The sequence below is a fragment of the Eublepharis macularius genome, chromosome 5 (genome assembly GCF_028583425.1).
Source record: "Eublepharis macularius isolate TG4126 chromosome 5, MPM_Emac_v1.0, whole genome shotgun sequence".
NCBI classification, from domain to species: domain Eukaryota; kingdom Metazoa; phylum Chordata; class Lepidosauria; order Squamata; family Eublepharidae; genus Eublepharis; species Eublepharis macularius.
Genome location: NC_072794.1, coordinates 129,971,742 through 129,987,131, shown reverse-complemented (window position 1 = coordinate 129,987,131; position 15,390 = coordinate 129,971,742). Strand labels below are relative to the sequence as shown.

General features: G+C 40.5%; 1 protein-coding gene across 6 annotated transcripts in view; it reads left to right on the top strand.

The window, feature by feature from the left end:
- Positions 1 to 15,390, top strand: part of PPFIA4 (PTPRF interacting protein alpha 4) — a 194,075-nt gene that overhangs the window by 67,791 nt on the left and 110,894 nt on the right. The gene's annotated exons all lie outside the window — the stretch shown is intronic.

The following is a 15,390-nucleotide window of genomic DNA, read 5'->3' as shown; positions in this document are numbered from 1 at the left end:
ACACCTTCCTAAAAGGAGGATATTCCTGAGAGGTGACTGACACTCTCCTAGCATCCAGAAAACTGTTCACAGTCAGAATTTACAACTTGTCTTGGAAAGCCCTCACTCAGTGGGGCAGGAGGAAAGCGCTGGACATTTTACACAGCCCTGACCAAACATCCATTTGAACTGATCAAGGACATTCCCCTGAGAAGTCTGAGAATGAAGACCATCTTACTCATTGTAGTCACGTCTGCCAGAAGAATCTCAGAACTAAGCGCACCATCAGTCAGACCTGAACTCTGTATCTTTCACAATGATAAGATGATACTTCGTACTGTCCCCATCTTTCTTCCAAAAGTCTATTCCAAATTCCATAGGTTGTAAAAGATAAGTCTACCACATTTCTACCCGTACCCTAAATATCCTAAGGAAAGGCTCTGACACAACCTAGATGTCAGAAGGATGCTCAAGGCCTATCTGCTCCGAATAGTGCAAATCAGAAAGTTGGATTTACTGTTCATCAATATATCTCCCCTCAACTTGGGGAAGAAAATTACTTCAGTAGCTTTAGGTGCCAATAGCAAAACATACACTATTGAAGCTCACAAAGGTCTCATCGTAGAGGTTCCTAATGGAATAATGGCTCACTCTGAGAAGTTACCAATGCAGCATTACACAGGACCACTTCTGTAGAAGAAGTCTGCAAGGCAGTAACATGGTCGTCAGTCTTGACCTTGGTGAAATGCTACAAATTAAATCTATGTGATTCAGTGGACACCACCTGCAGTAGAAAAGTACTGCAATGCATGATCTCAGATGAAGACCACATCCCACACTGAAAGTGGAAACTGCTTTGAGAGCACCCAAGATGTTCTCCACGTCAGAGAGAGAATGGCCCTTTGGATGCTTACTGTGAAGGGTCCTTCTCCCCTGAGAAAAGGAGGACATCTTGCCCTCCCCAGGTCTTCCTTCTCCTCTACCCTGCTGCCTCATTCTTCTACCTTCTCTGGGTTATGCTTTATTTACAGTACTTGTTAATGCAACAGGTGTTTTCTCTCTCAGTATTGACAGTTGCTGAATGATAAATTCAGTGTTACTGCTTTGTGGAGTCACCTGAACTGAAGAGAGGGTGTCCCACACGCCAGGCAGGAAGAGGAAGAAAATTACTTCCCGCCTCCCTGACTGGATGGTGGGAATCACCCAAGATGTCCTCCTTTCCTCAGAGGAGAAGGACCCTTCACAGTAAGTGTCCAAAGGTCTGTTCTAGCCTACTCTATCCCAAAGATCCAGAGTAAGAAACAATACTTAAAACAACATTTCCATAAAACCAGTAATGACATAACCTGTAAAATAAGAAATGAGGCTAGATTTTATGCTAACAGTTAAAAGCTCTTGAGGGATTCTGCAAGGATTTATAACTGGTCCAGTAGCACCGTGTGTGTTTGCATGTGTGCTTGTGTGCATGTGTGTGTGTGTGCATATGCGCACAATCAACTTATGGTAATAATAATAATAACATTCGATTTATATACTGCCCCTCAAGATGATTTAACACCCACTCCGAGCGGTTTACAAAGTATGTTATTATTATCCCCACAACAAAACACCCTGTGAGGTGGGTGGGGCTGAGAGAACTAGAATCTGTGACTAACACAAGGTCACCTAGCTGGCTTCAAGTGGAAGAGTGAGGAATCAAACAAGAGAGTCCCATGCCCTGAACCACTACATCAAACTGGTGACCCCAGCAAGGGGCTTTCAAGGCAAACGAGAAGCAGAGGTGGTTTACTGGTGCCTTCCTCTGCAGTCATCCTTGTTGGTCACCCATCCAAGTTCTGACCTTGTTTAGCATCTGAGATCTGATGAGATTAGGCTATACTATGCTGCCTTCCCTCCCAGTAGTACCCTAATGACTAATAAAATTTATTCCAGTGCAAGGTTTTGTGAATTAGAGCTCATTTTATCAAATGTGTCAGATGATGTGAACTCTCTTGCACAAATGTTGGAGAAAGTTTCATTAGTCTTTAATGTGCCACTGGACTCATTTTTATTATGTTGCTGTAGAGAAATATGACTACCCTTCTGGAACTATAAGGACTTGTGCACTTTTCCCTTGTAACCTTAGAAATAATCTGATTTGAACTGCTGTTTGTGACTGGATAGGGCACTGGTAAGTTAAATCCCCAGTGCTGAAAGTTCTTCTGAGAGTTGGCTTGGGAGTGAGGGGCCTAACAGCTAGGTCTGATGCAATGAAACAAACTCTATATATAGTAGAATAGACTTGATCTTGGTACATTCATTATTTCTAAGTCACATTCTGCATGTTGTCATCTCTCATGTTTGCCATTTCTGCTCTTTGCCTGTTGATGTTCTTTCACATATTAACTGCTGGCTTCCAGTTGGCACGGTTTCCCTTCCAGACTGAGAAGTTTCAGTCAGTCATTTATTATTACAGCAAAAGCCAGTAAAACAAAACAAATCTGCGATAAAAAATAAGTTATTACATCAGGGCATAACAATAAGATCAGAGCATTAGTGATGGAAGAATTGATTAAATAAAAACAATGAAGATAAAAGAGAGTTAAGAAAAAATTGCAAAAGCGATTATACCACATTTTCAGCTAAAAGGAGTCTACATTTCCTAATGGCTAAAGAACAAAATCTGGCCATGGCATAAGTCACTGAGCTCTGAGTGTCTTCTAAAAGGAAATTGCTCAAGATTTCTGGTCTAAAGTCGAGATAGGAATGCAAGGGGTTAAAGTTAGACAAGAGAGGCAGTATAAGACAAACCCTTTCTTCTTGATATAGTTTGCAGAATAAGAGAAGTATGGCTATACTTTTGGATATTTATATAAATCAACAAGGGCAAGACACTTTTGGGTGGGAAGCTGAAGCATGTCTCAGTCTACTTTCTTTACTTGCTGAAGTTCACAAGGTGTACTACCCTTACTCTACCTTAGGGCAAACTAATTTCATTGTTCTTTTTCACTTTGCCGAAGGTGGCTGCTGAACAGGCCAAGTTTGGCAGCCTGTCTGAAAATCACTATCGTAGTGTGTCTGCAGAAGTGCAAATTTGTGGTTTAAATATGCTAGAACTCAACAAATGTAATGGAATTGCCACTGTGGGTCGGTAGGTTATTTCCTGCTTCAGAATGTTTAGGAATAGATGTGGAGTTGGATCCAGCCAGCTTTTTTGTTCAGTCTTGCCTAATGTTCCGGCACACTACAGCTCGCATAGCTTTTGTTCATGCATGTCCCATGATCGTTAGCATAGCCTTTTTGGGTGGTCAAAGGAGACCTTTCCACCTTCTTCTACCAGCAGAAAAGCTGGTTGGATCCAACCCATTATCCACAGGATTTGCTTTGGACCTTGACCACAGATAATGGGTCGGGACTGTATATGCCTTTCTTCATACCAACAGTTTACGGTTTACATGGAAAATGGGTTTAGCTTTGAGAATGAGAAACATGGATGTTCAAAGTAGTTAATCAGTGTCACCCTGTGTGTTCTGCTGATGCAGAGGGAGGCAGCTGATGGTAAATTCTCTTCCTGACACTGGCTTTTTGGTTTTCCTAATATAATGGCTGATTGGGACCCTCCCTCTCAAGAGTAGCTTCTTTGTCTGTGTTCCAGAGGGTGAAATCACTCCCCCTTGTGACTTGGGTGCTAAGGCAGGGGGTGGGATATGTTACAGCTTGCAGATGATGAGGGCAAGGCATAATTGTCTCATCAGAGCTTTAGTTATAGCATATACTTTGGCAATGCTGCTCAGTGCTGGTAACTCTGAATAAATTAGCACTTGTTGTCATGGTCTGAGTAATGCAGAGGAGGAACTGTGTGTGCCAGTGTTGTTGAGAAAGCAGAGATTGCTCTAGTTGAGGGATGCACCATTTCCACAATCATAGATCCAGAGGAGTTAGCCGTGCTAGTCTGTAGTAGCAAAATCAAAAAGAGTCCAGTAGCACCTTTAAGACTAACCAATTTTATTGTAGCATAAGCTTTCGAGAATCAAGTTCTCTTTGTCAGATGCATCTGACAAAGAGAACTTGATTCTCGAAAGCTTATGCAACAATAAAATTGGTTAGTCTTAAAGGTGCTACTGGACTCTTTCATTTCCACAATGACACTGATAATTACTCATTGATACATTGGCAACTTGATAATGCTAGCAGCTCTTTCTGCCTTGATGTCTTAAAGATATGCCAGTATTCCTTCTCAGTTTTAGAAGAAGGAAGACCTGCACTTATGGCTATGCACTTGCTTTGTAGTCTAGTAGTTTTCTTTCCAAAATTTGTGTTTTGATTAGATTATTTATCTCTTGCTTGGGTGAAATAGCCAGAAAAGCAGCAGTTTAAACTCTGTAGTATTTATTAGTGGTACTTTGGAACTTCGCAGTATTTACTCAATAATGTGCACTGCTGTAGAAGTCTTTGAATTAAAGTCTTGCTTGTAATTTGAAACGTAAATGGTTATTTTTCCATCTCACTTACCATGTTAGGTTTTTCTCATTTGCACCAGTTCACCCCAGCACAGTTCTCAGACTTGTAAATGAAAAGAAGTAAATTAATCACTGAGGGCCACTTTTCTAAAGACTACCAGCTGACAGGTATCAGAAGACAGTTTAGGGGAATAACTGCTAGTCTCCCCTGGCTTTGTGCTATGGGATTTTGCTGTACCCTCTGCTGTTTAATACTATATGAAAGCACTGGGAGAGCTCACTTAAGAATTCAGAGTGAAGTGTTGTCAATCTGCAGGTGACATCTACCAGAATTTGAGCATGTTTTGATGAAATACAAAAATCAAGGTAGGTTTATTTTGCATATTGATAACCAGATGTTCTGGTGAGGCTGTAGAGGTTCTGAACCAGGGCTTGGAGGCAATAAATGGCCTAGATAAGGACCAAAAAACTGAAGCTCAGTTGAAATAATAGGAAGGTTGATAAAGACTCGATCTCCCTTCTGAGCCTCCTCTCAGTTCTGCAGTACAAACCAGAAGATGTAGACTATGATGATGCTCTGGTCCACTGGAGCTCAAGAATCATTTTGAGATGCTTGAGATGGTGATGGAGACGAGAGTGGAAGGAGAACCACAAAGACCTGAAGGAAGAAGTGAAGAGGGTATGGGGCCACACGGAAGTGGAAGAAAACGGAAAGTGGTGGTCATCGGGGACTCTCTGCTCAGGGTTATGGAACATCATGTGTCCAGGCCAGATCCCCTGCTCCAAGAGATGTGTTGCTTGCCAGGGGTCAGAATTCAGGATATTACAGACTGACTACAGAAACTGATCAGAGCTACTGATCAGTACCCGTTTGTGCTGGTCCACGTGGGAACGAATAGCCACGAATACCATCACAAGAATTAAACCATAGACAGCTTCAAGAGGGGATTGGATAAACATATGGAGCAGAGGTCTATCAGTGGCTATTAGCCACAAGGTATAGATGGAACTGTCTGTCTAGGGTAGTGATGCTCTGTATTCTTGGTGTTTGGGGGGGGAAATCAGTGGGAGGGCTTCTAGTGTCCCTTCTCCACTGGCAGACCTCCTGAGGACACCTGGTTTTTGGCCACTGTGTGACAGTGGCCTGATCCAACTGGATGGGCCATTGGCCTGATCCAACATGGCTTCTCTTATGTTCTTATGAGGACTATGAAGCTCTTGGAAGGCAGTTGAAGACATTGGGGGCACAGGTGATATTCTCTTCTATTCTTCCTGTCAAATGAAGAGGAATACGAAGGAAGCAGACCATACTCGAGGTGAATTGTTGGCTGAGGTGGTGGTGCCAGCAGGAGCGCTTTGGGTTCTGGGACCACGGGATAAGTTTTCTCAGAGAAAGCCTTCTGGCTCATGATGGGCTTCACCTCTCATGGTCAGGGAAGAAAATGTTTGGAAAGAACCTGGAGAGCTTCAACAGGAGAGCTATAAACGGATGCCGCAAGGGGAAGGGGACAATCAACATGGGGATTTCAGTGAAGAAGTGATAACAGCGGGGGCCCACCTGGGTAGGACAGATCAAACAAAGGTACAAGGCTACAAGTGCCTATATACCAATGCCCGAAGTATGAGTAATAAGAAGGAAGAGCTTGAGCTTCTCTTGCAAACAGAGGGCTGTGATACTGAGACTTGGTGGGATGATTCCCATGACTGGAATGTGGTAATGGATCAGTACGAGTTGTTCAGGAAAAAATGGAAGGGTAGAAGAGAAGGTGGAGTGGCATTGTATAAGAGGAAAGGGCTTGATTGTCAGGAAGTTCTGGAGAATGTGGTTGACAGTCCAGTGAAAAGTATATGGGTGAAAATAAGGGGAGGAAAGACAAGGGGTATTGTTGTTGGAGTCTGCTATAGTCCACCTAATCGGGAGAGGAAATGGATGCTGCCCTCCTTGAAGAGATTGGTAGAGTATCCGTACATTGTGCACATGACCATACTGTGTGAACATGTTGAAAAATCAACATCAAAGCACTGCTTCTAAATTTGCTGCTTGGGTTTTTTTAACCACTTAAGAGTGGTTTTACGTGTTTCAATGGATCTTTGAATCCATCTCTGAAAGTTTCTGTTTTGGTGAAAGTTCTTAACTTACTTGAACTTGATACACACGAAGTATTAACTAGTGTACTGCTCACTGGACACTTTACATAAGGCTCTTCCAATGTGGTTTGTCTGCAAATTGATTTCATATCTTCAGTACAACTCACAGCTTACCTAGTTTTTGAAACCTGTTGCTTCTTGCTTGCCTGTATGTCGATGAAAAGATCATAACAAAACAAGGAAAAGGGAGGAGGAATGGTTCAATGATTATGAACATCCAATCATTTTGAAGTGGGTTGGAGGTGTGTGGGAGTGAGCAGGACAAACAAAACCAAAAGAAACATGCATGAGAAAAAAAAGGTGTCTCAGAATTGGCTTCTTGAGAAAGATTGGGGTAAAAGTAGTCTCAAAAGAACTGGAAAAACTAGGGGGGGGCAGGGGGACTAAAGGCATAAAAATGTATGGAGAAGTCAGGGGTTTCCTGAAGCAATATGAGGGTGGGGAATTAGAACTGATTTTTAAAAATCCTAAATTTAGTAGGCATAGGATTAGAGCATGGGTCCTCTTGTGGCATAAAAATTGTCAAGTGATAGGACATAGAGTATAAGAATACATAGACAGTTCTCACAATGGGTGGGAGGGAGCAGTGGGGTATCACAAGAATAAGTGTTGGGACTGGTACTACTTAATTTGTTCAAAATAATCTGGAATTTGGGGGTGAGCAGCATAGTGATAACCAAGATAATGAAGGGACTGGAGCACATTTCCTGTGAGGAAAGGCTAAAGTCTGGGACTTCTCTGTTTAGAAAACAAACAAACATAGTTTAGATGATGGTTGTTTTTGTTATGTTAATAACAGTTTATAATAACAGCTGTTATTATAAAAAAAATAGAAAAAAAGACAAGAGGGGTGACATGATAGAAGTTTATGAAATTATGTCAATATGGATGCTTAAAGTGGATTGAGATCTTTTTCTCTGTCTTGCATAATACTAGCCCTTGAGACACCCTGTGAAGTTGATTGGCAATACAATCAAGACAGACCCCCCCCTCTTTATTTAATAAATAAATAAATTGTGGAATTCAGTGCCACAAATATCAATGGCTTTAAAAAGAGATTAGACAAATTCATAGGGGACAAGTCCATTAATGGCTACTAGCCATTTTGGTGTAGTGGTTAAGAGCTATGGTGTTTGATTCCCCACTCCTCCACTCAAAGTCAGCTTTGGTCAGTCACAGCTTCTAGGAGCTCTTTCAGCCCCACCCATCAAATAGGGTGATTATTGTGGGAATAATAATAGCATACTTTGTAAACCACTCTGAGTGGGCGTTAAGTTGTCCTGAAGGGCGGTGTATAAATAAAATGTTGTTGTTGTTGTTGTTAGTCATGGTGATTAAAGGAAACCTCCATACTCAGAGGTAGCAGCATCAAAGGAAGGCCTTGGCCTCTGTGTCCTGTTCATTGGCCCTCCAGGGTAACTCGATGGCTGCTGTGCTAAACAGGTTGCTGGATTAAATGGACCTTTAGTCCATCTTCTTACATTCTTACCCTTTTTGGAGAGTAATAGTGAGAAATATCTCTAATAGTTACAACGTACTGCTGTGGTCTCCCAAATGTTTTTTTTTAACTATGTTGTACAGCTACCAAAACAGTATCAGAGGATGATGTTAAATGTAATTTACTGCAGTTCAGTTGGTCTTTGCATGTTGCTGAAAGAACAATACTGCATCTCAAGAGTGAATGGCAGGAGAAAATCAAGGTGGTATACGTCAAGACTTATAGTCTTGCAAAAGGCTCTGGTATGTATACAGGTAGATACATACCAGAAATGATTAATGGACTGAGGAGTGTTTAGTAAACTGATCAGTTTTCATTGTGAGTTAAAAATTGTGGGAAAAAAAGTTTGTTCTCTTGTCTTCTGCAATTTGAGCAAGGTTTCTGTTACTGTTTTTTTTTAAAGGCATTGTCTGTATTAGGTGGATTTATTTACTGTTTAAAATAAAATACTAAGTTTTCACATTCTGTACTAGTTTATTAAGCAAATGTTTTAAACCTTATTCCATGCACTACTTTGAGAGTTGGCTCTCAAAGGACTGTTGTCATGATTAAGCTCTTTGTTTTTGTTAGGAAGTATTTCTACAAGATTACTTGAAACATATGGCTTTCTAAAAAAGCAGCTGCAAGATGTTGTTTCCCTTTTCTTATGCTGCTTGTTGCTGATTTTTTTTGTTGAGCATATGAATATGAACTTGTTTTGTAAGGGCCTGTGTGCACCGGACTTTTGATTGGATTTCTAGTATATATCTGCCTATTGGTTCCTTCTTTGTCCCTACTTGTCACACTGTAGGCAGCTAGTTGCAGAACCATTTGGGGTATTCATTCTGCAGTATAAAGCATAGATGGGGAGGTTTTAATGTTTTCAGGCACCTGTTTATTTTGCTTTCCTCTGATACATTGAATTGATAAAATCAAAAAGAGTCCAGTAGCACCTTTAAGACTAATCAACTTTATTGTAGCATAAGATTTCGAGAATCACATTCTCTTCGTCAGATGCATGGAGGGCCAAAAGAAACTGGTCAGATATAGAGGAGGGGAGGGCAGGGCGGAGTAGATGCAAACAACTCCTGATATGGAGATGCAAACAGCTCCTTCTGATATGGAGATCAGTTTGCTTCTGTAAAGGTTCAGAGGAGTTAGCCGTGTTAGGCTGTAGTAGCAAAATCAAAAAGAGTCCAGTAGCACCTCCAAGACCAACCAATTCCACTGCAGCACAAGCCTTCGAGAATTCTCGAAGATAAAGTAATTGTATTCTAGAGATAAAATATAGAAGAGATGACTGATTAAAAATCACTGACATTAAAGTTTGGATATAAGCAATTAAGGAGAGAGGAAGAGAGTTATATAATCTAGTTGTGCTGTTAATATACTTTGAGAATATATTTTTCTGTTGTAGTTTAAATCTAATTCAAACGTAGCGGTTTGTAAGTGTCTAATATGGATATACTTTGCCAAGTTAGGTGTGTGTGCTCTTATGTGAATTCTGGCACAGCGATGGGGCTTCTCAGTTGACGAGAATAGCATGGCTTTATTCTCAGCTGGCAGCATCATTCTTGGAGGTAGACAAAAGAGGCATGGATTTGATGAAACATTTAGAGTAGATTGTCTACAAGATGGTCTGAGGTATTCTGTTTTTCTTGCTGTAAAACCAAGTCCATCTCCTGTTTCTGTTGCTGCTGATGCCATCCTGATTCTTTATTCATCTCTTTACAGAAGGTGATAGAAGTTACAAATATCCATCAGACTAGTATTATCTTCACTCTTACGGTGTGTGTTCATGTAGTGCCTTTGTCTTAGAGAACATTGAACACAATGTGTCAGATGGTGTTGCCATTCCGTTTACAGTTTTGAAAAACTCATCCTTCTCCAGTGTGGAAATGGATAGTACAAGGCTGGTTATACTAACATAACATTATTTTAATAGAAATTCTTTACTAGATTCGGTCCTCTTTCATGTTCTCCCCAGTCTGATCAGGAAAGCATATTTGTGATCCTCTCATCTCCTGATCACAAAAGAGCAAAAAGACATGACAGGACAGCACACTCTTTCATGATATGTTCCAATCATGAACATCACAGAGTCTCCAATCAAATAGATTTTGCGCATCTTTCTACTTTTCATCTTCAGCTTGTCCATTGCCTTACTCATAGAGGTAGATAACAAGACACTGTATTCCTGTGCCCGCTAAAATAATTGGCCTTAGTTGGGTTGGGTGAACAGCTGGAGGGGCAATTTCACTTTATTTTATTATCAAGTTCAAGTTACAACATGTTAAAATCTATATATTACAATGGCTTTTAAACAAAATATCTGAAACTTCCAAAACATGAAGATTAAACTCCTAAAATAATCACATTAATATTCCTCCTTTATTCCATTATAGAATCCAAGGCAGGCTAAAAGGTTTCAGACCAGCATAGCTTTAGTAAGGCCTTTCATGTGCATACCAGCCATACCCTGGGACCAAGTAGACTTGCCTGAGCCCTTTTGCTCCCTCATGTGGCTTTCCTGTATTGTTATGCAATTTTTACAGGTGTGAAGCATACATCCTTAGGTTTATTGGGTTTGTGGTAGATTACAGTCTTCTGCTGTGAACCTCCATCAGTGTTTTTTCTTGGAAAGTACCATTGTGCATCATTTGGGCTAGCAACATCCTAAGCCCTATCTAACTAATATTTGGGCTAGCAAAATGTTTCATACAGTATCTTCAAATGTTACAGTGGTCTTGTTGCCTAGCACATGATTATTCCAGACTTTGTTGTCAAGCAAAATTGATTCTGGAGGCAGGTTTGCGATGCTCTGTATATAGTGTACTGGTTTCATTCTGAAGGACTTCCTGAGAAAAGTGAGGATGACTTGAATCCACCAGAAACTTTGGCTGACAGAGACAGTTTTTTGTCAGCACAGCATGACTTTCTTGGGTCCTGCTGCAGCTCAAAATGTCACCTGAAAAGCTGCTCCTAGGGGACAGGGCACCCCAGGAACAGCATGATGAGGGGCAGTCAGAGATCTGCAGCAGGAGAGGGGAATTGGCAAAAGTTTTTCTTCCCATCTGTGGAAATCTTCTGGTGCATCCAAGCCTTATTGTATAACTTTGCCTATCTACAGTGACTGAACTTCTTGATGCTAGCATAATAACATATTGATTGTGGACGAAGAATCATGTCTTTCCCTAAAGAAATGCATAATCATTGATTGCTGCATCAACACTAGCTTCTGGTCCTCATGCATCTAGAAGGTAGCCTGAGTGCACCTGCATAATACAGGTCATCCATATTGTTACTACGTCCTCTTTGTCCATTCTCAGCATTTATGCTTTAAGGTGTAACATTTTCCAATAAGCAATGAGAGGAAAACACTTCTGGAGATCTGTGCAGTTTCCCAAGACAGCTTTGAGGTTTTTTAGATGACATACGTTCTCTGATCTTGTCCTCTTCATGTAGCTCTGTGTCCTAAGTGGCCAAGAATGTGAGCTAGTTCTAGTTCCTATTCCAAGACAGCATGACAAGTCTTGAGGTTTGCATTCTTAGTCTGTTACAATCATAGTTCCACATTGTAGCAATGGGATATAAAGATAACATGATGAAGTCAGTTTATTAATTCTTGGTGACTGTAGGATGTATTGCTCATAACTGAAATGCTTGTAATATCATTAGAGAAATGCCCTGAATGCTGTGTATGTTTGAACCACTATGTCTGAGGATGTAAGTCTGAAAATAATCTTGTCAGAATACAGTTATATTTGCTTTCTATTTTTGTCACAGATATTGCCTGTAGACTAATAAATGAAAACCCAGACTTCAGAATATTGCACCACAAATGGCAACTCCATACTCCTCAGTGGAGGGCTATTGGTGGAGATTATGCTGTTCAGTCATTTATAGAAGTGTCATTTGAAATTGCAGTGGTCAAACTTTGGCATAGTTAGTTAGTTGTTCACTCAATTGAGATTTAAAAGTGAAGCCAAAAAGTTTAAGGGTTGGACAACATTACTAGTGTAAATGTGTCAGTTAGTTGTAACTAATCAGGAAGGATTGCGTTATGCAGCCTCTCCCTGAAAGAAGAGACATTATCTGATTGAGAAGCATAGGGCCTTATCTGATAGAATAAGGATGCTGTTGTTCTTGCTTTTTCTTCTTGGGACAGAGCATCTACAAGTAGCCAGTCTCATTTGGTCACTCCTGTGAGAAAAGTGTTGCATGAACCTTTTGTGCCAGAGCTCTTTCCTGAGCAAAAGAGCAAAGTCCGTGCTGCTCTTGAAGTTTGGATATTGCCACTGTCTGAACACGTGAAATGGAACGTCAAATTGAGCCACAAATTCTGAATGTCTAGTGAACAGTGCTCCACTTACTTCCCCTTTGTTGGGGGCTAGATTTTTGTGGTTGTCCTCAAGATGCCTAAATGGAAATGAGTGCAGAAATTATTTCCCTGTTGTCACTCATATATATGAACTGGCCAGCCAACTGGAAGGGTGGTGTTCTAGCATCTAAGTTGCTACTTTAGTTGTCAGCATCTTGGTTGCTATCCAAACTCCAGAACCAGCCTGCCCACATTCTGGTATGTATATGCACGTTCCAAACATGTATTAATTTCTATATTCTGTCACAGGGCAGCTGATTGCACAGTAGGAAATCAGCAGTTTGTGGGCGAGTGTGTGCGCGCACGCATGCACGCTGCCTCTATGGAGAGTGACAGACAAATGGCTCTGGTTTCTGTGTTTGGCACAATGAACTATTTCTACATGAACAGATATATCAATTACTGCAGTTTGCTAATGTTTTATTCCTGGGCTGGAGTGCCATGTAATTTATGGTACTAGCTTAAATATTCTGTATTCTGGGCCTGACTAGAGCATGATTTGAGCAGGATACATTTGCAATCAAGATCATAACAAGAGCCCTGTTGGGTCAGATCAGTGGACCGTGTAGCCCTGTAACATGTTTCACACAGCAACCAACCAGTTACCCTGGAGGGCCAACAAACAGGACATGGAGACCAAGGCCTTCCCCTGATGTTGTCTCCTAACTTTGGTCAGATACAATCTGATTTGCAACTGGAGTATTCAGTTGCATCTCCTTCAGTATTGCTAGGGTTTTAATTACACAAACACATGAAATTTTCTTATACTGAATCAGACCACTCATTAGTCCAGGTCAGTATTATCTACTCTGACAGGCAGTGGCTCTCTTGGTTCTCAGGCAGAGGTCTTTCATATTGTCTTTCAGTTGATTCTTTTAATTGGAGATATAGGGATTAAAACTGTGATCTTCTGCATGTAAAGCAGATGCTTACCTCAAGCTAAATAAATCTGTATTTGCTTATTATTCAATTAGCTGCAGACTGCTTTTCATGTCAGTGTCCATTGCCTTCTGCTGATTCCACCTTTTAAGGCAAATTGGTGCTTAGCATTTTTCTTTTAGTATTAGTGAGAAAAGTGTATTCAGCTTCAGTGACTCTTATAATGTGATACATTTCCCTCCTTGAGTGTTTTCCATCAGATTTATAGCTAGATTGCTCTTGCAACTCTTGTGTGTAGTGAATATCTTTCAAATGACTGATTCTTCAGTGTGTGACTTTTTTTTGGTCTGGTTCTAATAGCAATTTATTGGACTCTTGAAACAGTAGGTGAAGAAGCTAGCCAAAACATTATTAGATCATAAAGCTGGAAAGGATTACAGATCTAGGGTATGTGTATACACATCTGTACAGAAGGACCTATCTGTGGGCATAATCCAGAGCACTGCTTATCACAAACAGAGGGAAAGTGACTACAACTAATCATCAAATACTTGAACAAAGCAATACATTTCAAGGAGGGAATGAATGAAGATCCAATATGTAAAAGTAAATACTGTTGATCTCAGTGGAATTGATTTTTGATATAACTTATTTCGGATCATGTGTGCGCGCACGCATGAGAGAGAGAGAGAGAGAGAGAGAGAGAGAGAGACCCTTCAGTTACTTTGCAGTTGTTATTTGCCTGATTCTATACATATCCCTCTTCCAGTTTTTAAAACCTTTTCTTTTTTGTCCTGCTCTTTTCTTGTGTTTGGCTAAATTAGATTATTGGACCGATCTTATGTTTTATTCCTCTTCTATAATTTCTAGTGATGATGATTAGCCCGTCTTTCTCACTGAGATCCAAGAGATTACACACTGCAAGTGAAGACAATAGAATCAATAGCTAGGACATTCAGTGAGCAAAATACAATATTTATTTATTTATTATTTATTTTATCATATTTATATTCCGCCCTCCCTGCAAGCAGGCTCAGGGCGGATAACAGCATTAAAAACATTTAAAATATTTCATTAAACATTATCATAAAACATTAAAAGCAGTATATAACGATATTAAAAATAGCAGCACTCTTTTTTTTTTTTAGTGGCGATTACAGAAAGTGCAGCAGTGCAATTGAAACATGGCAGCAGCTTCAGAACAGTGGTGGACAGCTCTCATAGGGAGGGGAGTAGATGTTATATCCTCCAGCCAGTGGAGGCCCAGCCTCAGCCATAAGCCTGGCGGAACAACTCTGTCTTACAGGCCCGGAGGAAAGATAGTAAATCCTGCCAGGCCCTGGTCTCGGTAGACAGAGTGTTCCACCAGGTAGGAGCCAAGACTGAGAAAGCTCTTGCTCTAGTAGAGGCCAGGTGGGCCTCCTTGGAGCCAGGGACTGATAGTAATTTCTTTTCTCCTGATCGGAGGGTCCTCTGGGGAATATACGGGGATATGATCAACAGGTAGGACATTCAATGAAAATTTATGCAAAAGTAGCAGAAAATTTGACAACTAACAAAGCTGAATACAAAGATGAAACCTTTCTGAATTAAAGTTTAATTAATTAACATGACATCTTTAGCAATGTGGAACTACACAGTAGGAGCGTATCTTCATAAGCTGAAGATCTCTTTGAGCTATTTCTTATAACAGAGTCCTATATTTTAAGTATAAAGTCCTCCAGAATAATTGAGTGGGAGCTTTCCTGACTTTCTCAGGCGCAGGCCATTCCATATTTCTATACAGAGAGTACATATACAATTACCGTTATCTAGAAATATGAGAAGTCGATAAACTAACAGCTGAGGAATAATCAATACAAATTGTTTTGTTATTGTTTTGTTATGAAAATGTGGTGGAATGATGCTGGTCAGGACCCTTAATTTCAAGTTATTCGGTTATAAATGAGAGAAGAGAGCTTTGGAGAATGTAGCCTCAAAAAAAGGTTAAAATGTGCAGATTAGGACAAATGGTCCATAGCATCTAAAATGTATAGGCATATTGTGCCTAACAGGTAAAAGTGTGTGCCAAGTTCCTGAGTAGCATT